Source organism: Arachis hypogaea, chromosome 13, assembly GCF_003086295.3.
Source record: "Arachis hypogaea cultivar Tifrunner chromosome 13, arahy.Tifrunner.gnm2.J5K5, whole genome shotgun sequence".
NCBI classification, from domain to species: Eukaryota; Viridiplantae; Streptophyta; class Magnoliopsida; order Fabales; family Fabaceae; genus Arachis; species Arachis hypogaea.
This window is the reverse complement of record NC_092048.1, coordinates 51,187,976-51,210,311: the sequence shown is the minus strand read 5'-3', so window position 1 is coordinate 51,210,311 and position 22,336 is coordinate 51,187,976.

The following is a 22,336-nucleotide window of genomic DNA, read 5'->3' as shown; positions in this document are numbered from 1 at the left end:
TAGATTTATGCTTGCTCCCAGATCACATAACGCTTTCTCAAAGGTTGTTCTCCCAATGGTGCATGGAATTTGAAAGCTCCCTAGATCCGGCATCTTCCTTGGCAAGTTATTCTGAATGATGGCACTGCATTCTTTAGTCAGGACCACTGTCTCATCTCCCTTTAAAGGCTTCTTCTTTGATAACAACTCCTTCATGAACTTGACATAGAGAGGCATTTGCTCCAAAACATCAGCAAAATGAATATTGATTTGCAACTTTCTGAAGACTTCCAAGAACTTTGAAAACTGCTTGTCCTTGGTCTCCTTTTGAAGTCTCCGAGGATATGGCATTTTAGGCTTGTACTCAAGAGCCTTTGGCAATGTAGGATAAGTGTCAAGAGAGTCTGGGAATGGGTTGTCTGCACGCTTTGGAGGGGCATGCTCCACTTTTTCATTCTTCTCCTCTCGAGCTTTCTTTTCAACTAGCTCTTCATTGGCCTTGGTCTCAGAGCCAGCTACTTTACCACTTCTCAATTGAATAACCTTGAAATCTTCTTTTTCAGCTGGCTCCTCATTAACTTGTGCTTTAATACTTGCCACTTGTCCACTTATCAAGGTGATAGCCTTGCATTCCTCTTTTAGATTTGGAATTGTGTTACCAGGAAGGCTATTAGTGGTCCTCTGATCAATTTTATTAACTCTTGTGGCTATTTGACCCATCTGGATCTCCAAATTCTTGATTGATGCTCTGGTTTCCTGCACAAAACTCCTCACCATCTCCCAATTAGAATCTTCTTGGGATTTAAAATTTGCCTGCAGAGGTGGTTGTTGTTGATGAGACTGAAATTGGCGGTTGTTGTGATTGTTCTATTGGAAGCCGCCCTGAGAATTACTGTTGAAATTCTGAGGTTTCTGAGGTTGGTCCCTCCACCCAAAATTTAGGTGATTTCTCCATCCCTGGTTGTAGGTCTGAGAATAGGAATCATTATTGGAATTTCTAGGAGCATTCTCCATGTAATTGACCTGTTTAGAAAAAGATTTAGCATAATCATAATTCTCATTTTGTACAAAATTACCTGTTATGTCATAAGAGGCCTCTTGAGGTGGATTTTGGTTGTTGATAGCTGAGACTTGCATTCCACCCATCAGCCTGAGATATTGAGACTGATCACCTTGATATCGATTGTTTGGTGTGGAAAGGAAACCCGAATGGCAACTCACGGATGAGGTCGATTACGTTAACGGAGAGGTAGTGAGGATGGCTAACCTAGCCTGTGCGTTACGAGCTCAGCATGTTCCGAAAAAGTCTGTTCATGGAGTTTGTGGCATATCGGCTGATGGGTGCGACTTAACACTTGTGGCAACGGAAGTAACGATTAACGTTTTTGTGATTTTTAATTAAGATTTTCAATTTATAACTGGTATAGTGTTGAACCATATTGAAAGAGTTTTAAGGTTTATAATGATTTTCAAAATTTGGTTTGAAACTGTTGGTTTAAATGATTTGGTTTTGAAAGAAAGTCAAAACTCTTAGTTTGAATGATATGTTTTGAAAGGAAAAGTGAGTTCTATGATTTTATCAATTTGTGAATTTGGTTTCCAAATTATCTTATCGAAAGGAATTTAAATTGAAAAGTTTTATTTGGGAAAACTGTGATTGTAAGTATTTGACTTACGAAGAAATGATTTTTGACTCTCTTGAGAAAAATCTTTAACAATGAACTGGTTTAGAATAAACTTGTTTTAAAGGTTTTGGAAGGATGTTACAAATCAGTATTTGTTTTAAAGGTTTCAATGATGATTATCAGAGTGACGCAGCGGAAGGCGAAAGGGAACATCGGTACGGTAGGACGCTTTGATGGGGACATATCGAGTGATTCGAATTTTCGAGGGCGAAAATTTTATTAGGAGGGGAGAATGTAAGAACCGGGATTTTTCACGAAAGACCGTTTTAATAAAATAATAATTTTAAGTGCCCAAGATGGATTCAAAATTTAGAAGTTTTAATTTGAAAATATAAATGTGAAAATTGATTTTAGTGAATTTTTTTGAGTCAGAAAATATATTTTCTGTGAAAGACCGAGAACGGACAGCCGAACCGGTCGAACCGGTTTAAACCTGTCCGGTACTGTATTTTGAGAAAAATAATATTTTGGAAAATTGATTGAAAAGGGTAAAAATAATTTAGAATTTAAAAACCGGGCACTAATCTTAAAGGTTTTGGCCCAAAGTAGGCCAAATGAACCAAAAACGCTATGTGGTTTGACCGGACCCAAGTTGGGCCCAAGCCCAACATATAAAAGCACCTTTTAATGAGTCTTAAGCTCATTTTCAGCAACCCACAAAGAGAGGGGCGCTGGTTATGAAAGAAGAGAGGAAGAAGGAAGTGGCACTATTCATCCTCCACTTCCGAGAGCCATAACTTTTAATCCGGAGCTCCGATTGACGAGCCATTTGTGGCCACGCGAAACTCTCGACGAGCTCTTCCTTTCTATCTAAAGAAATCTGGTAAGATTCTCATTTCAAGCCCCAGTTTTCTGCCCTAAGTTTCTGCACGTTTTTGGGTTGGAATTTTGAGCAAGTTTTGTGGTTTTAGTTGTTTAGGTGATCTCTAGTAGCAGGTAATTATTGGAAATTGCCCTACTCCTCTTTGGACAAGGTAATGTTTCACTAAACCCTTGTATTTAGTTGTGTTGTGGTTTTTAGATTTTGATTTTGGTGATATATGTGTTGTTAGTTTGAGCTTTGGTGTTTGTTGGAGTTGGTTGAGGCTTTGGATCAAGCTTGGTGGCTTTGTTTTGGTGTTTGGTGCGTTTGGGAATCGGCCAAGATATGATTTTGGTTTCCTTTATATAATATATAATATTTCTGGAAATTTAGGCTATTTGACCCTAAGATAGGATTGAATGTTGGGTGTATGTTCAATTGTATGCAAATTTGATGTTTGATGATAAGTTGTATGGAGGAGGATGATGAGTGTTGTGGTTTATTGTTGTCGATGAGAGTTATTGGTGTTAATGATATATTATGATGTTGGTTGATGTTGATGAGTGTGTATGTTGATTGTGGTAATATGAATGTTTGTAATGATGGATAATGTTGAGGTAAATTGATGAGGAGTTGTATTGGGTGTTGAGTTGTTGAATGGTAATGTATGAGGGTTTATGATGGGTTGATGAAATTGAGTAATTATGATGATTGATGATGATATGATGAAGATGAATGTATTATTGAGAATTGGGAATAATGAGTCTGAGTATTGATGATGATGATGAATTGATGATAATGTGTTTATTGGATGGGAGTTTAGAAATATGTGACATTGATGAGAAATGGTAATGGTGAGTGGTTATATTGATGTTAATAAGGTTAATGGAAAGTGAAAAATGGGAATTAGGTTGGATTTAGAATTGTTGAAATGGTTTAGAAGGTTGTGTGATTGAGACAACGATTGAAGTAGTGTTTAGTATGAATTTTGGGCTGTTTTGGTATGGTTAGAATGTGATTGAATTGGTATTGGATTGAGGTTTGGTTAAAATTGAGTTTTTGAGATTTTGGGTAAAAATGGATTTTTGGTGAACTTTGATGGATCATAACTTAAGCCTCAAAGCTTTTGAAATTACATGAAACTTATTTTAAATTAAAGATGGCTTTGAGAGCTTCAAATTGATATAAAGTTTGTAAAATTTGGACTTTCGTGGAGGAAGTTACGATCATTCAAAGATTGGTGTCAAAATCTGAAATTCTGCAGAATTGCAGAATTTTGTGATTTCTGGTATGTGCGTACGCACAGCCTTTTGTGCACGTACAACCCTGCGAAATTTACAACCTGTGTGCACACACAGCCCTGTGCGCACGCACACGTTAGGAAGGTCAGTCTGTTGGGGGCGCTCGCACGCCTTGTGTGAGCGAACAAAATTGCAAAATTTGGTACCTGTGCGTACGCACACATTTTAAAACTCCCTTGGGCGTGCGCACGCACACCCCTGTGCGTATGTACCCGCCCTGTTTCTCAAACTTAAACTTTGTTTTCAACTGTTTCTCCTTCCCAACAAGCTTGTAAGCTTCTGTGACACCATTTTGAGATTCTTGGGCTTATTTCCGGGCATTGAAATATGGGAAAGGTCTTAGGAGAATTTATTTGGTATTATTTTGAAAAGTTAGCAAACGGAGGTTTAGGTTTCTGGTGTTTTGAGGATGAGTTTGGTTGAGAGACAAGGAAGAGTAGTGGACTTGGTGATTGCTGACAGTGAAATTGAGAAAGTAATGAGGAACTAATGAGTTCGGAATGGAATTAAGAATTAATGATGGTTATTATGAGCTTGATGGATATTGAAGGAAAGTGTGCCAGGCACTATATCTTTGGAATGTTGAGAATTGATAATTGAAAGTGATTTGAGATGAGAAATGGTGATGACTGGTGATGATGTGAGGTTGATGAACTTGTTGAATGTTGAAAGTGTGCCAGGCACTACATCCTTGGGTTAAGTACGATGCGAACTTAAAGAGGAATGATGATCTTGTTGAATGTGGAAAGTGTTCCAGGCACTTTATTCTTGGGTTAAGCATGATAGTGTGTACGACACTATATCCCTTGGAATGAATTATGATTAATGACCTTTTCTGCTGCAAGAGTGTGCCAGGCACTATATCCGTGGGTGAATAGAGTGTGTCCGGCAATATATCCGTGGGCGTGGCAGAAAAGCTACATGCAAAATGATATGTCGGGTTGGCATTTAGGGACTGACAAGTGATATCACGAGCCAATAGGATAGACATTCATAATATGCATCTCTTATGTGCTTGTTTGCTTTGATTACATGAGTTTGCCTAATTGTATAATATACCTACTTGCTTCTTGAATTACTTGTTATATATTTGAATATTACCTGTGTTTTACTTGCTTGCATTATCTGTGTTTGTCTGGTGCTGAGGAGGTTAGGTAGGCGGTGGCGCGGGGATCGCACGGATGTTAGGTTGGTGACGGCTGTGGGATACAGTGGTATGATTAGTATTAGTTAGAATTCTCCTAAGTTTAGATAACCCGGTTTATGGATTGAGTTCTTTATTTATTTATTTTATTCTAAGCTTGAATATTCGTATGCAATGTGAAGTTCTAGGATTGCCTTCGGCATCCCGGAGCGTTACATCTTACATATTGGGCACTGTTACCATACTGAGAACCTCTGGTTCTCATACCATATGTTGTTGTTTTTCAGACGCAGGTTGCACATCCACTTCGGTGAGATTGCGGATATGGTGACAGAGCGGAGTATGGTTCCTTTTTGGTTTATTTCTATTTTACCTTGTTATAGTTACTCTCACATCTCTTTGTATATTTATCTTTATGGCCTTAGAGGCTTACTTGAGAGATAAGTTGTATAAGTTGTTTTAACTCCAAAACTCTGTATTTTTCCGTGTGTAATTAGTCGGCTTAAGCTCCGCAAGCTTAGGCTAGTTCCATATGATTATTATATTCTTATATTTATATATGTTCTATTCTTTTGCATCTATACCTTGTATCTTATGCGTAGCTTCGTGTGAACGTTTTGCGCTTTTGTAAATCTGTCTTTGAGCTTAATCCTTCATCGGGCATCTAGAATATATTATTTCCTTCTATATATAAGTATGTATAAGCCTTAGAATTGTCGTAACTCTTGATTAACCTTCACTTTACGGCTAGAGGTAAGGCTTAGGGTAATTCGGGTGTTACAAAATGCGCATAACTTTTTCATAAAAAATTATTTTCCATCCGTTTTTCGAACGTTATAAACTACACGGACCCAATTTTTATTTAAGACAAGTTTTACAAAATTTAGGGGTTCAGAAACCAAGTTATGGCCTGTCAAAATTAGATAAAAATAAGTTTTTATCAAATTTATCGAAAGCCTCTAATTTTCAAAACTCTCATTTCAATTTCTAAACCCACACATTCCAATATCAATCCTAAGCAATTCTATACCGTTCCAAATACTCAATCCATCAATTTTCAACCACCCAACATATCCAACACATCCAACACCTAACAATTTAAGTTATCAATCTATCAATATATTCAATCCACAATTTCCAATTCTAACAACATTTTCCCATATTAAATGTCATATTCACAAATATCATCAATCATTATCAAAATCCATAATTATCATCATTTCATAGCATTATACTAAAGCTCAATCACAACTCATATCCACTCTCCTATCAACCCAACACACACACATTCCACACCAACCTCCAATAATTTTAAATCATCAATTTACATAATTCAAATTTTATTAAATTACTCACATATCACATTCAATCATTTCATTTCATCAACTTACCCAGTCATGGTCTCTGGCCCAATTTTTCTCAACAATCAAGTTCATACAATTCAACCTCAAATCTTGATTCACCATGCTCATACTTGATGAGGAAAAATTAGATTTCCACACAAACTTACCGGTAAGTATACCAGGTCGCATAAAGTAGTAATAACTCACAAGAGTGAGGTCAATCCTACAGGGATTGATGGATCAAGCAACTTTAGTGAGGTGATTAGTCTAGTCAAGCTAACAGTGTTGAATTGAGTGAAATGGAACTAGCAGAAGATAAATTGCAGTGAATTAAAAGTGCAGAAGAAGTAAATTGGTTGAATCTTAAAGTGCAAGAAAGTAAAAAAGCTGAAACTTAAATTGTAAGAAAGGTAAATGACTGAACCTTAAAGTGTAAAGAATTTAAATTGCTGAATATAAATTGCAAGGGAACTTAAATTGCATGAAGAATAAAAGGATTTGGGTGCTGGAAATTAAAACAGAACTGAAAAATGTGAAGTGCAGTAAACTAAAGAGCTCTCAGATGAGGAAATTCAGAAACAGATCAATTCAGTACCAAAATAGAAATGTAAAAGTGCAGAAGCATCAAAATAGTAAGAAGACTTAGATCAATTTTGAAATCCTAAAGAGAAATTAACAATTTCAATGAAATAGCAAAAATAGAAAGAAAGCCAAGAGCTCAATTGCTCTCTCGATCAAAATAGAAAAGAAATTACAGAGGAAAGAAGATGAAACAGAAAAGAAAAGAAAACCCAGATCTGATTTTTAATTCTCAAATTCAAAAAGGAAAATTTAAAAGAGAGCTCTCTATTCTACTCCTACTCCTATTGCTCTCTATTAGAGCTTAACCGAGCTTCACTAATGAAATGAAATTGATGCCTTTATATAGGCTTTACAAAATGAAAATGAAATTGAAATTGAAAACAAATTACAAATAAAATTCCTAATCTAGCTTCTCTTTGTGCCTTTGAGTCATGTTAATGGGCTTTGCTTGCTTTGGATTTGAATGAGAGTGGGTCGGGGGTGTTGGGTGAAGGTTGGGTCAGGGGCACTTGTTCCCTCCAGTGGAGCGCTCCGTTGGCTAAATGAGCGCTACGTTCACATGTCATGTGTACTTCCTCGCGCGCAAGTCTCCTTACTAGCGTTGCCATAGTGAATGCTACGTTCACTTTTCAAATGCTTCTCCTTGTGTGCTTCCTTGGTGCGTTTGTTTCCTTGCCCAACGTTCACTTAGTGAGCGCTACGTTGAGTATTTGACCACTTCTAGTGTGTACTACCAGCACGAGCTTCCTCCTCCAACTTAAAATTCACGCAAAAGGTAAGAAAGTTAACGCTAGCCAAAATGTGTTTTTGGGGCCTTAAAGATGCCTATCACTTGTGCTTCAATTTCATGCCAAATATAGATTGCTATATATCATTGGAAAGCTCTGAATGTCAGCTTTCCAACGCAACTAGAAAAACATCAATTGGACATCTGTAGCTCAAGTTATGGTCCTTTGAAGAAGGTATGGTCATGCTGTTTTGGAGGCCGAAAATGCTCAATTAGTGAACGCCACGTTCACTTAGTGAGCGCTGCTTTGGAGGCCAAAGTTAGCACTAGCTTCTGAAGCCCAAACTTAATGTTCACCCCATACTATTATATATCGTTGGAAAGCTCTGGTGTTACTTTCCAATGCATTTGAGAGCGCATCTTTTAAAGCTCTACAGCTCAAGGTATCCTCCTTGGAAGGTGAAGAGGTCAGCTGGCCTTACTGCAGGTTGATACTATGTTCATCTTTGCACTTTCGAGGTAAGTTTTTTCCCTTAGATTTAGTGTCCACCATGCAGTGCCATATATTCTTGGAAAGCTCTAGATTCCTACTTTCCAATGCCACCTGAATCACCTCATTTAGAGTTTTGTAGCTCGAGTTATTCTCGTTGGAGTGTAAAGAGGTCAGGGTTGCAAATCCTCTTTGCTTAACTCAGAAGCCTCTTTGAGTTTGTTTCCAACTTTTTTGCCACCTTGGGAGTGTGATTCTTCTTTTAGTGATTTTATCGCTTTTTTTTATTATTTCCTACAAAATTTATAAAATCAAAAGATCAAAGAAATATACCATTTAAGCATAAAAGTATTCAATATTTAAGCACTAATTATCAATTTCTTGTATGAAAAAGCATAGAAAAACATGACATGATGACATGTCATCCCAACACCAAACTTAAACCTTGCTTGTCCCCAAGTAAGAAAAGAATCATGCAATAGAGATTGATAATCCAAGGTAAGAAGAATAGCAACTCAATGTTCATGGTTGGCTAGTTTTCTATGCATGCTACAATCACAAAAGAGATATAAATGATTGATGTTTCTCTCTAGCTCATTTTATGAAATCTTTTCCTTATAATTCTTCCTTGAAACAAGCTTTATATTCTCTTATTAGCTTCTCCTTTTGGGTGCTTTGTCCCATGAGTTGATAAAAAGCTACGACTCTAAATGCTTTGTTTTTAAGTATTACCACTTGATACATAAGCATCACAAGCATTTAATTAGAGGACTTCTTTAAGCTCATTTGTTTCTTTTCCTGACTCTCCAATCATTGATGCTTAGAGCCTTGAGCTTTGAGGGAGTGCTTTTGCACTTGAGCCTAGCCTTGACTCTAAGTGTTTTGTTTTCAAGCTTTTTTCCTGATACATAAACACCACAAGCACTTAACAATTGAATTGTCATTGGTACTCAGAGCCTTCAGCTTTCTCATTCTTTCCCTTTTGATTTTCTTGCCTTAATTTGCAATTGCTTTTTCAAGGTTTTCATGATTTCAAAAAGATTTCATAAAATGTTCTAGATGAAAACTTTAATTAAATAAAATCTAGTGCAATTGAGCAATAGTTAATCATTCTAGCCTTCCAATACTTGTATGCACATGCTAAGTTCTTCTTTAATTCCTTGTTTGTTTATGATTATGATACTTTACTGCTCTGAACTTACAAAACTGAAGTTAGTAGTCATAATGGCATAGCAGCATGTTACAAATCAAAATTCAGGCTATGCTTATTCATACACACATGTAAACAGAGAAGATACAGACAATCATGCAATTTAAAGTACTGGAAGCAAGTAAGAGGAGAAAGGAGCGTTACCACCTTGTAGTTCATCTTCCTTGCTATTGTCCTTTTCCTCCTATTCTTCCCCTTCCCATACCAACTTAGAGTGTTTGCTTATCCTCAAGCAACAATTAGAACAATGGTGATGGGGTCTAGAATGGACCATGATTGTCTTACACAATGAAATGTTAGTAGTACATGTGTTTAAGCAAGCAGAATGAATAATAACAATGAAGGCACGGAGGACAGAGACATTGTGATTACAAAAACAAGTGGGGTATGCATGATACGTTGCATAAAAGATAAGTGGCACACCAAACTTAGTGTGACACTTTCACTTGGAATTGATACAAGTATCTAGTAAAGATTGGTACCAAATTTTGTTGCATAACAACACCAAACTTAGAATGCAACCATATGTCAATTTATTTTAACTAAAACAAAGGCAACTGTTATATGTTAAATACAATTACCAAGGGAAGAATCTGTCATGAATAAGGATTTATTGGTAAGGCATTTAACAAAAACAGTTAGGGAGCAAAGTAGAAGAAAGCATTAAAATAAAGAAATGATTAAAGCAAAGAGGAAAATAAAAAAATGAAACCAACAGAAAGACAAAACTGCAGAGGCATTATGATTATGTAGACAAGTGGTGTTGCTGAATAAATTGCATAGGAAATAAGTAGAACACCAAACTTAGAATCTTAGTGTGACACTTTCATTTTTGATTTGATGCAATCATCTAGAAGGATTGAAAACAAATTGTTGCAGGGCAACACCAAACTTAGAATGTAATCATATGCCAATTTATTGAAATTTAAACAAAGCAGACAAAGAAAATAAACAAAGTAAAGGAATGAAATGTTACCTATGGTTGGGTTGCCTCCCAACAAGCGCTCTTTTAGTGTCATTAGCTTGACATGTTGTTCTTCACTTTCGTCCTCTTCTTCCAGTTTGTTAAGAGGAATGACCTCAAGGGGAGAGATGAACCAGCTAGTGTCCCCTTTCTTGGTCTCTTCTCAGCAAGCTTCCTTTTGTAAATGGCTTGATTGAGCTTGCTTGCTAGATCAGGGGTAGGATTGTTTGTAGTTGACCTTTTCTTGAATGTTGTCCTTGGTATCTTGGTCACAATCCTCTTCTCGGTGCTATTGTTAGTTGCCTTCACTTCTTTGATTCCAAGACATGGTTGCTGTATGATTATTGGAGTTTTATCTTCATCCAGAGCCTTTTGAATTGCTGGCTCAATGAGCCCTTCATCAATGTAATCCTCTGCTTCACTTGAGTTTGGGCTTCTTTGATTGTCTTCCTCACTTTCTTGTTCTTCCACTTCCTCTTTTGCACTCAACACTTGATTTAATAGTACTTCCATGGAGGAGGTTTGTTGTTCTTCCCAAAATTTCTTCATCTCCTCTTCATATCTTTCAATCACAGATTCAAGTGTTGAGCATCTTTGGTTCAGGGAAGTTTGTGAGGATTGTGAGTTTTCATGTTCCCTTGTCATCTCAAGTGGCTTTTGTAGATATGCAACCTCAGGTTCAATTACCTCCACTACCTCTTCCTTCTTTATTGAAAATTCACTTGACACAGAGACCTCTTCTTCTTGTTCTTCCATTTCCTCCTTCACATCCAGCAATTGGTCTTCATCTTCCTTGCTTAGTAGTTCTGAGTGTTTCCTTATTTTCTCCAAGTGCTCATCCATCCTTTGGAGGAGGATTTCTTGTTCTCTCCAGAATTGTTCTTGCCTTTCCAACAATTCCCTGGACTTTTGAAGGGGATCCTCACATACTAGCTCAAAAGATGAAGGTTGAGAGAAATTTTGCGGATATGGATGTATTGTGGTGAGGTTGTTTTGAGTGGTATGAAATGAATTTTGTGAATTATGGAATGAATTTTGTGGTTGGTGAAATGAGTCGTATGGATCTTGGAGAAAATTTTGTGTTGAGGCAAAATCAAGTGATGAAGAATTTTCAAGTGAAGAAATGGGAGGTGAGGTTGGACAATTTTGCATAAATGAATTGAAGGTATGCTCAAGTGATGATGTCTCTTGATATGTGGAGTATGAATTGTCAAATGCTCTCTGATTTTGGTCTTTCTAAGCACAACTTGAAGAATTGTTGAATTCATCACAGTATGGATCATCTTGTGGCATTAGGGGACAATTTTGCATGAATTTGTTGAAAGCATACTCTAGTGATGATGTCTCTTGATGAACAAAGTATGGATCATCAAGATTCCTTTGATTTTGACTTTCCCAGCCATAATATGAGTAGTTGTTAGACTCATCAAAATCTAGATCATATTGTGTTGCTAGGAAGTGTCCAATTTCAACTGATTGTTTACACTCTTGTTGACATGTCCAGACACCATAAGGGTAATGACATAATTCATCTTGTGGTTCTGGATGATATCTCATGTAAATTGCTTTATCATCTATCATTTCTTGGTGATAATTCTAGCCACCATTAGAATAATGACTTGAATCATTTTGTGGTGGTGGGAAATATCCCATATAATTTGTTTGATCACAAGATGAGTTGAACTCCATTTGAATTTTGTAAAACACATCACCAATGAAAATTGAAATTCATGTATCAGAGAAGAATTTCTTAGTGAGGCAATAACTCAAACACCTTAATGTCACTTAAAACAGAAAATTAAAAAGAACAAAAACAAAGAAAATGCTTAATCTAGACTTCTCACCCACTTAATCATTGTCGATCTATATCAATCCCTGGCAACGGCGCCAAAAACTTGATGAGGGAAAATTAGATTTCCACACAAACTCACCGACAAGTGTACCGGGTCGCATCAAGTAGTAATAACTCACAAGAGTGAGGTCAATCACACAGGGATTGATGGATCAAGCAACTTTAGTGAGGTGATTAGTCTAGTCAAGCTAACAGTGTTGAATTGAATGAAATGGAACTAGCAGAAGATAAATTGCAGTGAATTAAAAGTGCAGAAGAAGTAAATTGGCTGAATCTTAAAGTGCAAGAAAGTAAAAGAGCTGAAACTTAAATTACAAGAAAGGTAAATGACTGAAGCTTAAAGTGCAAAGAATTTAAATTGCTGAATATAAATTGCAAGGGAACTTAAATTGCATGAAGAATAAAAGGATTTGGGTGTTGGGAATTAAAACAGAACTAAAAAATGTGAAGTGCAGTAAATTAAAGAGCTCTCAAATGAGGAAATTCAGAAACAGATCAATTCAGTACCAAAACAAAAATGTAAAAGTGCAGAAGAATCAAAACAGCAAGAAGACTTAGATCAATTTTCAAATCCTAAAGAGAAATTAACAATTTCAATGAAATAGCAAAAACAGAAAGAAATCCAAGAGCTCAATTGCTCTCTCGATCAAAACAGAAAAGAAATTGCAGAGGAAAGAAGATGAAACAGAAAAGAAAGAAAACCCAGATCTGATTTCTAATTCTCAAATTCAAAAAGGAAAATTTAAAAGAGAGCTCTCTATTCTACTCCTACTCCTACTGCTCTCTATTAGAGCTTAACCGAGCTTCAATAATGAAATGAAATTGATGCCTTTATATAGGCTTTACAAAATAAAAATGAAATTGAAATTGAAAACAAATTACAAATAAAATTCCTAATCTAGCTTCTCTTTGTGCCTTTGAGTCATGTTAATGGGCTTTGCTTGCTTTGGATTTGAATGAGAGTGGGTCGGGGGTGTTGGGTGAAGCTTGGGTCAGGGGCACTTGTTCCCTCCAGTGGAGTGCTCCGTTGGCTAAATGAGCGCTACATTCACTTGTCATGTGTGCTTCCTCGTGCGCAAGTCTCCTTACTAGCGTTGCCCTAGTGAACGCTACGTTCACTTTTCAAACGCTTCTCCTTGTGTGCTTCCTTGGTGCACTTGTTTCTTTGCCCAACGTTCACTTAGTGAGCGTTACGTTGAGTATTTGAGCGCTCCTAGTGTGTATGGCCAGCATGAGCTTCCTCCCCTAACTTGAAATTCACGCAAAAGGTAAGAAAGTGAACGTGGCGTTCACTTCCAAAGTGAACGCTAGCCAAAATGTGTTTTTGGGGCCTTAAAAATGTCTATCACTTGTACTTTAATTTCATGCCAAATATAGATTGCTATATATCGTTAGAAAGCTCTGAATGTCAGATTTCTAACCCAACTGGAAGCTCATCATTTGGACATCTGTAGCTCAAGTTATGGTCTTTTGAAGAATGTATGGTCATGCTGTTTTGGAGGCCGAAAATGCTCAATTAGTGAACGCCACGTTCACTTAGTGTTCATACCCTGGGTCGAGTTATCCGACCTGGGATGATTGGTGACAAAGCGACCAACCTCTTCAGGTCAGGCTACCCGATAAAGGCAATAAAGGGCCCAAATAGAGGAACACGACCCAAATCCAAAGGCAATTCAAGCCTATAGAGATAAAGGCGGTTCCCTTGAAGATAAGCTGACTTCACTCGAAATAAGATAAGATAAGATAAGATAACTAACTTATCTTATCAGAAAGGTCAGCCCACACTACTATAAATACACTGGAGCACCCAGGTATAACTCATACTCTGATTCTACTATAAACCTGCTTAATACCCGTGCTAACTTAAGCACCGGAGTCTCTTGCAGGTACCCCCCACCCTCCGGTGACCAAGGATTAGAAGTGCAGCCAGTCCAACAAGTCGGACACAACAACTCTGGCCGCCACCAGCCAGTCAGACATATCATCTCCGACCAGTACAGAAGATCTCGTCCGAGATCGACCTCTAGTTTCAGGTAACCCTCGGAACATTGGCGTCGTTGCTGGGGACCTGGAAGTCATCCCAACACCATGGCGGACGGCCATGACAACGACCACGATTCAGATCTGAAAAATAGAACACCGCACAAGAATGCGGACGCTATGCTAAAGGATACTCCAGAATCCAACGGGGACAAAAACTCATCAAATCCGGAGGTAATAGCAGCACTTCAAGACCGCTTAAAGAAACTTGAAAAAGAAACCCAACAACAACGAGAGGTCGGGAAGGATCTACAAAGAGAGGTACGGCAGTGTCGAGAATTGGAAGATAAACTAATGCAATTAGAAGCCGATCTCAAATCCAAAGCTCCTCGGACTACTCCTGAGGAAAATTCACGCAAAGAACAAGATCCATTCACCAAGGAAATCATGAAAACTAAAATTCCAAAAGACTTCAAACTCCCGGATATGATTTTGTATGATGGCACCATAGATCCCAACCATCATCTCAGCAATTTCAGAAGTAGAATGTACCTCACTGACGCCTCGGACGCCGTTCGTTGCAAAGCTTTTCCAACAACTCTCACAAAAACAGCAATCATATGGTTCGACAACCTACCTCCAAAGTCCATCTCAAACTTTGACGACCTGGCCAAAAAATTCCTAGCCAGATTCTCCATCCAGAAAGATAAGACCAAGCCCCAGTTTACTAGGGATCAAGCAAGGAGATCGGGAGAGCTTCCGCAACTACATGGAATGATTCAACAAAACATGCATGGACATACAAAGCTTGCCAACAGAGGCCGCCATCATGGGACTCATCAATGGCCTACGAGAAGGACCTTTTAGCCAGTCCATATCAAAGAAGTACCCTACCTCCTTAGACGAAGTGCAGAAGCGAGCTGAAAAATACATCAACATGGAAGAAAACGCTCGGTTAGGAGAAACCTCAAAATCTGGGGTCCCCTACCGAGATAAAGACAAGGAATCCAAAAGGAAAGAAGACCGACAAGGAGAGAAAATAAAAAAAATCACAATTACACTCCTCTTAGGGCATCCCTAGTCGACGTATACAAAGAAGTCTGCCATATGAAGAAAATACCCCCCAGCACGGCCACTCAAAGGCAAAAGAGGAGGAGGAAACCAGAATTAATATTGCGAATATCATCGAGTGCGAGGGCACTCCACCAACGAGTGCTTCGATCTAAAGAACATCATAGAAAAATTGGTGAGGGAAGGAAAACTAGATCGGTTTCTAGCCACCCGAGATGACGACCAAAGAAAGAGACGAAGGGACGAAGATATCGGACGAACCGCGCAATCACTTCGTACACCGGAAAGACACATCCATATGATACACGGCGGATTCACAGGGGGAGGAATCTCCAAATCATCCCGCAAAAGATATCTCAAAGAAGTATATCATGTCGAGGGAAAGGAAGAAGCACCCGATATCCCTGCAATCACATTCATTAAAGAGGACACATCCGATATCATCTTGGGACACGACGACCCCATGGTCATCACCATCATACTGGCAAATGCCAATCTGCACTGCACATTAGTAGACCAAGGGAGCTCTGCTGACATCCTATTCAAAATTGCCTTCGACAAGCTCGGCCTAGAAAACAAGGAGCTTAAGGCATACCCGAATAGTCTGTTCGGACTGGGAGATACTCTGGTACAACCGCTAGGATATGTATCACTACATACAACCTTCGGAAAAGGGAACCAATCTAGGACGCTCAAAATAGGCTACATTGTGGTCGACGTGAGTTCAGCCTACAATGCTCTAATAGGTCGGACAACACTAAATCAACTCGGTGCAATAGTCTCGACGCCACATCTATGCATGAAATTCCCAACTACAGAGGGGATAGCCACAATAAAAGCAGATCAAAAGATGGCACGCCACTGTTATAACAAAAGTCTAAATCTCAGAGGCAGAGGAGAAGAGTTTCACACAATTGAGCTTGGCGGAGTTCAGAGACGAGAAGAACTCCGTCCGCAGCCAGAAGGTGAGATAGAGAAGGTTCATATCAGATCCACCTCAGACAAAACGACTAATATCGGCACGATCCTGAGAGGAGACTCAAAAGAATTACTGGTACAATTCTTACGAGATAATGTCGATCTCTTCGCATGAAAAGCCGCATACATGCCAGGCATAGACCCTAAGCTAATGTGCCACAAGTTGGCGGTCTATCCAGGATCTCGGCCGGTACAGCAAAGACGAAGAAAACTTGGGCCAGAGCGATCCCAAGCTGTGGAAGAACAGGTACAAGCATTACTGGAGGCAGGACTCATAAGAGAGGTCAAGTACCCACTATGGCTAGCCAGCGTCGTCTTGGTGAGAAAATCAAATGGGAAGTGGCGAATGTGCACCAATTATACCGATCTCAACGAAGCCTGCCCAAAAGATCCTTACCCACTCCCAAGTATCGACGCTCTGGTCGATGCTTCCTCCGGATATGGATACCTCTCGTTTATGGGTGCATACTCGGGATACAACCAAATCCCCATGTATCCACCAGATCAAGAAAAGACCTTGTTTTTAACGCCAAAAGCGAACTATTGCTACATTGTGATGTCTTTCGGTCTCAAGAATGCAGAAACTACTTATCAAAGGCTAATGAATAAAGTCTTCTCAGATCACATCGGGAAAATCATGGAAGTCTATGTGGACGACATGTTGATAAAGACACAAAGTGAAGAGACATTATTATCCGACCTGGCTCAAGTGTTTGACACTATAAGGAAGCATGACATGCGACTCAATCCCGCAAATGCACCTTTGCAGTAGAAGCGGGCAAATTTTTAGGTTTCATGCTCACACAAAGAGGAATTGAAGCAAATCCGGATAAATGTCAAGCCATACTCAACATGAAAAGCCCAACCTGTGTCAAAGAAGTACAGCAACTCAACAGGAGATTGGCCACCCTATCCAGGTTCTTAGCAGGATCAGCGATAAGATCTCTCCCCTTCTATGCTACTTTAAGGAAGGGAAAGTAGTTCGAATGGACAACAGAATGTGAACAAGCCTTCCAAGACTTCAAGGATTTCTTGGGACGGCCACCTATCCTATCTCGGCTACGAAAAGGAGAACCGCTCATATTATATCTCGCAGTAGAAAGCCGGACAATAGCCTCAGCACTAGTCAGAGAAGACGAAAGTGGGCAACAACCCGTCTACTTCATTAGTAAAGCGCTACAGGGATCCGAGTTGAACTACCAGAAAATAGAAAAGTTTGCCTATACTCTCGTTCTAACATCTCGACGACTTCGCCCATACTTCCAGGCTCACACCATTAAGGTTCGAACTAAGCAGCTCATAAAAGGAATATTGCAGAAAACAGATTTAGCAGGTAGAATTTTACAATGGGCAGTCGAGTTATCCGAGTTCGACCCCCAATATGAAGCTCGGACGGCCATCAAATCACAGTATCTGGCCGACTTCATCGCAGAATTTACAGATGTCCCGGAAATCCCCACAGAATGGAATCTCTATGTGGACAGTTCTTCAAATAAGACTGGAAGCGGCGCAGGTGTGATAATAGAAAGCAACCAAGGAACCCAAGTTGAGCTCTCCCTTAAATTCGGGTTCCTGACCTCAAACAATCAGGCAGAATATGAAGTGTTATTAGCTGGTTTGAAGCTGGCTAAAGAGGTTGGAGCTCAAAAACTCAACATTTATAGCGATTCACAAGTAGTCACCTCACAGATAACAGGGAGCTACCAAGCCAAAGATCCCACCATGAAAAAGTATTTGGATAAAACCAAGGAACAGCTCGGACAACTCGGGGAATACAAGATCTGCCACATACCCCACGAACAAAATGCCCGAGCTGACGCACTCTCGAAACTAGCCAACACCAAACCAGGGGGCAACAATAGAAGCCTCATCCAGGAAATGCTACAGAACCCATCAATCTTGGAAGAGGAAAAAGTCCTAGCCGTAACAAGTTAGGACTAAGGATAGATGACCCCCATAATTAACTACCTCAAAGCAGAAACACTCCCCACAGAAGAAAAAGAGGCAAAGAGATTAAAAAGGGAGGCACAATACTACACTATCATAAACAACATCCTGTACAAAAGAGGGATCTCAATACCATTACTAAAATACGTGCCGACCTCCAACACAAGGGAAGTGCTAGAAGAAGTACACGGCGGCATTTGCGGCAATCATCTCGGAGCACGAGCTCTCGCCAAAAAAGTACTCCGGACGGAATTTTATTGGCCAACTCTACAGAAAGAAGCTACAGAATTTGTAAAGACATGTCCACCATGTCAGAAACATGCCAACTTTCACGTTGCCCCGCTAGAAGAGCTCATCAATGTAACTTCGCCTTGGCCGTTTGCAAAATGGGGACTTGATCTTCTTGGACCCTTCCCCCAGGGATCAGGACAAGTTAAATTCCTCATAGTAGGGGTAGACTATTTCACAAAGTGGATCGAGGCAGAGCCCCTAGCCAACGCCACTGCTCAAAGAAGCCGGAAATTTCTATATAGAAACATTGTCACAAGATTCGGGGTTCCACACTCCATCACCATAGTCAATGGCACTCAATTCACAGATGCAGGCTTCAGAAAATTAATAGCCAACTTGAACATAAAGCACCAGTACACCTCCGTTGAACATCCGCAAGCCAATGGACAGGCCGAAGCTGCCAATAAAGTCATATTGGCCGGGTTAAAACGGAGATTACAAAACGCAAAGGGAGCTTGGGCAGAAGAGCTTCCACAAGTTCTACGGGCGTATCGGACGACGCCACATTCCACCACAAAGGAATCCCCCTTCCGGTTAGCATACGGAATAGAAGCAATGATTCCAGTAGAGATTGAGGAAGGATCGCCTAGAGTGGTTCATTACAATGAGGGAGCAAACTTCCAACTTCAAAGGGAAGAGCTTGACCTACTACCTGAAATCCAAGAAAGAGCTCGGATCAGGGAAGAAGCACTAAAATGTTGAATGGCTTCCAGATATAATCAAAGGGTAGTGCCGAGAAGTTTCGCGGAGAATGATCTCATCCTAATCCGAAACGATATTGGAACAACTCGACCAGGAGAAGGAAAGTTGGCAGCAAACTGGAAAGGACCTTACCGAGTTGTAGAAGTACTTGGGAAGGGCTACTACAGACTGTCCGAACTCGATGGATGAGAGCTTCCCAGATCATGGCACGCCTACAACCTAAGAAGGTACTACAGCTAGAAAAAGTAAAGATCTCACTACTGGATGCACTCTTTTTCCTGAAAAGGTTTTTTAATGAGGCACCAAGTTGAGACTCAGACACTATCTGACTTAAAGGGATGAATTCCCACATGTATATATTTGCACTTTCCTTTGAATAAAATATATTTTAGATATTCTACAAGTCTTCAAGACGCATTAATCTGAAGCATTCATCGTCCGATTATAAAGCAACAGATCGGCATAAAGTGAAAAATAATTTCACTGTACGATCACGATAAAGACAATCATCCGATAAAGGTGAAAACGCGATTCACCTAAAAGACGATCTAAAGATAGCAACCACCTTCTAAAAATTGGCAAAGATGAACACAGAATAATGTAAGAAGTTATCAAAAGTGATCCGGAAAAAGAACCTGACGAGGTCTTATGGATTGCTAAATAATAACTTAAAGACTGGCCGACGTTAAGAAGTCGGACCAAGTCAACCCAAGTTATAAGTAAACCCTGGAAAGAGGTCTGGCCAACCCTATTAAAGAGGATTACTTTCACTTAGAAGGGCCCGACATGACAAGTCAGCTCAAAATGAAAATTTATAAAAAGTAGTCCCTGAAAGAGACCTGACAAAGGTCCAAAAAAGAGGACTACAAAAATAACTTAGAAAGAGGACGACGCAAAGAAGTCGACCTCCTACAAACAAGTTATAAACGTAGTCCCTGAAAGAGATCTGACAAAGATCCAAGAAAGAGGACTACAAAAATAACTTCGAAGAGATTGACATAGCGAAGTTGGTCTCCCAAAACATAAAGTTATAGAAGTAGTCCCTGAAAGAGACCTGAACAAGGTCCAAGAAAGAGGATTACAAAAGTAACTTAGAAGGGCCCGACATGACGAAGTCGGCCCAAAACATAAAGTTATAGAAGTAATCCCTGAAAGAGATTTGAACAAAGTCCAAGAAAGAGGATTACAAAATAACTTGATCCGACATGACGAAGTCGGCCCAAAACATAAAAGTTATAAACGTAATCTCTGAAAGAGACCTGAACAAGGTCCAAAAAAGAGGATTACAAAAGTAACTTTGAAGGGCCCGACATGATGAAGTCGACCCACGTAAAGTGCGAAAGGCTACAAAAAGTAATACTTAGCCAAGACCTCACAAAAGGTCCAAACAAAATAGGATTTTTGTTTGTTGTCTCAAAGGAATCAAAGCCACAAGACTACCAAAAGCCTAGAAAAAGTGCCTAGACGAGATAAAGATCGACATGATACTAAAGGCGCGAAGTTGTGATGAAAACAAATTCAAAAGGGCTACCCAAATCAGCCCCAAGAACTTGAAAGCTATTTTTTGTTTTTTAGCCTAGAGTTGCTAAATAAGCAACTAAACAAGTGTCAACAGTTAGCAAAAGGAAATTTACAAAATAAAGAGTTTAAAAGCTCACAAGCCGGGCTATCTACACAATCAAGATAAAAAGTTCAGTTAAACATCAGAAGCCTTCTCAGTAGCATTAGTACGGGGTGAAGGAGGGCGAGTCTGAATAGGCACAGCATCCACAGTACCATCGTCCCGGTTTAAGATCTGGCAGTCAGGATCAGAAGCGGGAGGGCCGACCTCGGCAGGAGGAACAGCAGGAGCAGACACCTTGGTAGAAGACACAGGGAGGGGATCGACATCATCATCATCCTCGTCATCAGGGACAATCTTACCATCCTTAACAACATTATCCATGCTGAAGAGAGTAAGGTCGGCCTCGGGAGCAATAATCCGAACTTGCTCTTTCAGGTTCTCATAGGCAGCAGTTACGCTGCCAACAAGATGACCCTGGAGCTCGGAGTAATCAGCCCGGGCGTTCTCCAACTCCGCCTTCAGACGCATTCCCTCCCGATAGGATGTAACATAGCTGTCTTTATGCCTCAGTGCAGTGTCCACGACCAGCCTTACAGAAGCTGCCAGAGAAAGTGAACTCGCCTTCTCGTTCTCCAGATCCTTCTCCAACTTGGCTACCTTTACTTTAAGCTCCTCCTTCAGGCCCTTCATCCGATCAAACTCCTGTTTAGCCTCCTCCATAAAGGCTTTGGTGGCGTGGAGAGGAAGATTTTGAGCAGTCCGGTATAGAGCAGCCCCCATATACGCCATTCTATCACTACTTCGAGTTATGAAGTCCAGATGGCGCAGGAGCGACACATCGTCCATAGGAAGGGCACCGTAGGGACCGATTTGTTGATCCACAAATTCAATTGTATTAAAGTCAGGAGCATCAAGGTTGAAAGGCTCAGCTGTTTTTTGTTTCTTGCTGGGAGGAGCACCAGAACTAGAGGTAGAAGTTGGTGGAGGGTCAGCCAGACGAACCCGAGGAGTAGGGATCACCTTCCTCGGTCCAGGAGAACTCGGCACAGGTGGCTTCACTTGCACTTGGGAAGATCCCTCCCCGGTCACCTTGGCTGAGATGTTCTGAGTAGCAGTCGCCTTCTTTGCCCTTTTGAAGGCCTTCATGGATTCATTGTTTTTTGACATCTCTCCAAACACAAAATCAGCCACAGTAAAGGGTTACAATCACAAGATGAGGAAGCCAAAACTAAGAAACAAGTATAGAAACAAGTCAGGCAAATACCCAAAACAGCCCGGACCAGGGATGGGCCATTCAAAAACCTTTTTGTATCAAGATGGGGTGGTGCTCCCCATAAATCCTCAAGAACAACAACAAAAGCACGCTCAACATCGTCAAGCATATCCCAGGAATAGCGAGACACTCTCACATCCTTCTGCCACTCTAGAGGGAAAGAGGGCTCATCATTTTCATCAAGAAAAAAGGGGCGGCCCCCCTCGACAGCACGAACTTTAAAGAAGTAATTATTGAAATCCTTAAAGGACTCATCATACATAGCAAACACTTTATGGCCCTGGGCAGACCTGAACGAAACCCAGGAAGCTTTTTTTTTCAAAGAACCACTAGGCTTGGCGAAAACAAACAGATAAAGGAAGAGAGCCTGAGAAGGTGTTACACCTAACTCTTGGCAAAGTAGCTGAAAAATTTTGATAAAACCCCAGAAATTCGGGTGAAGCTGGGATGG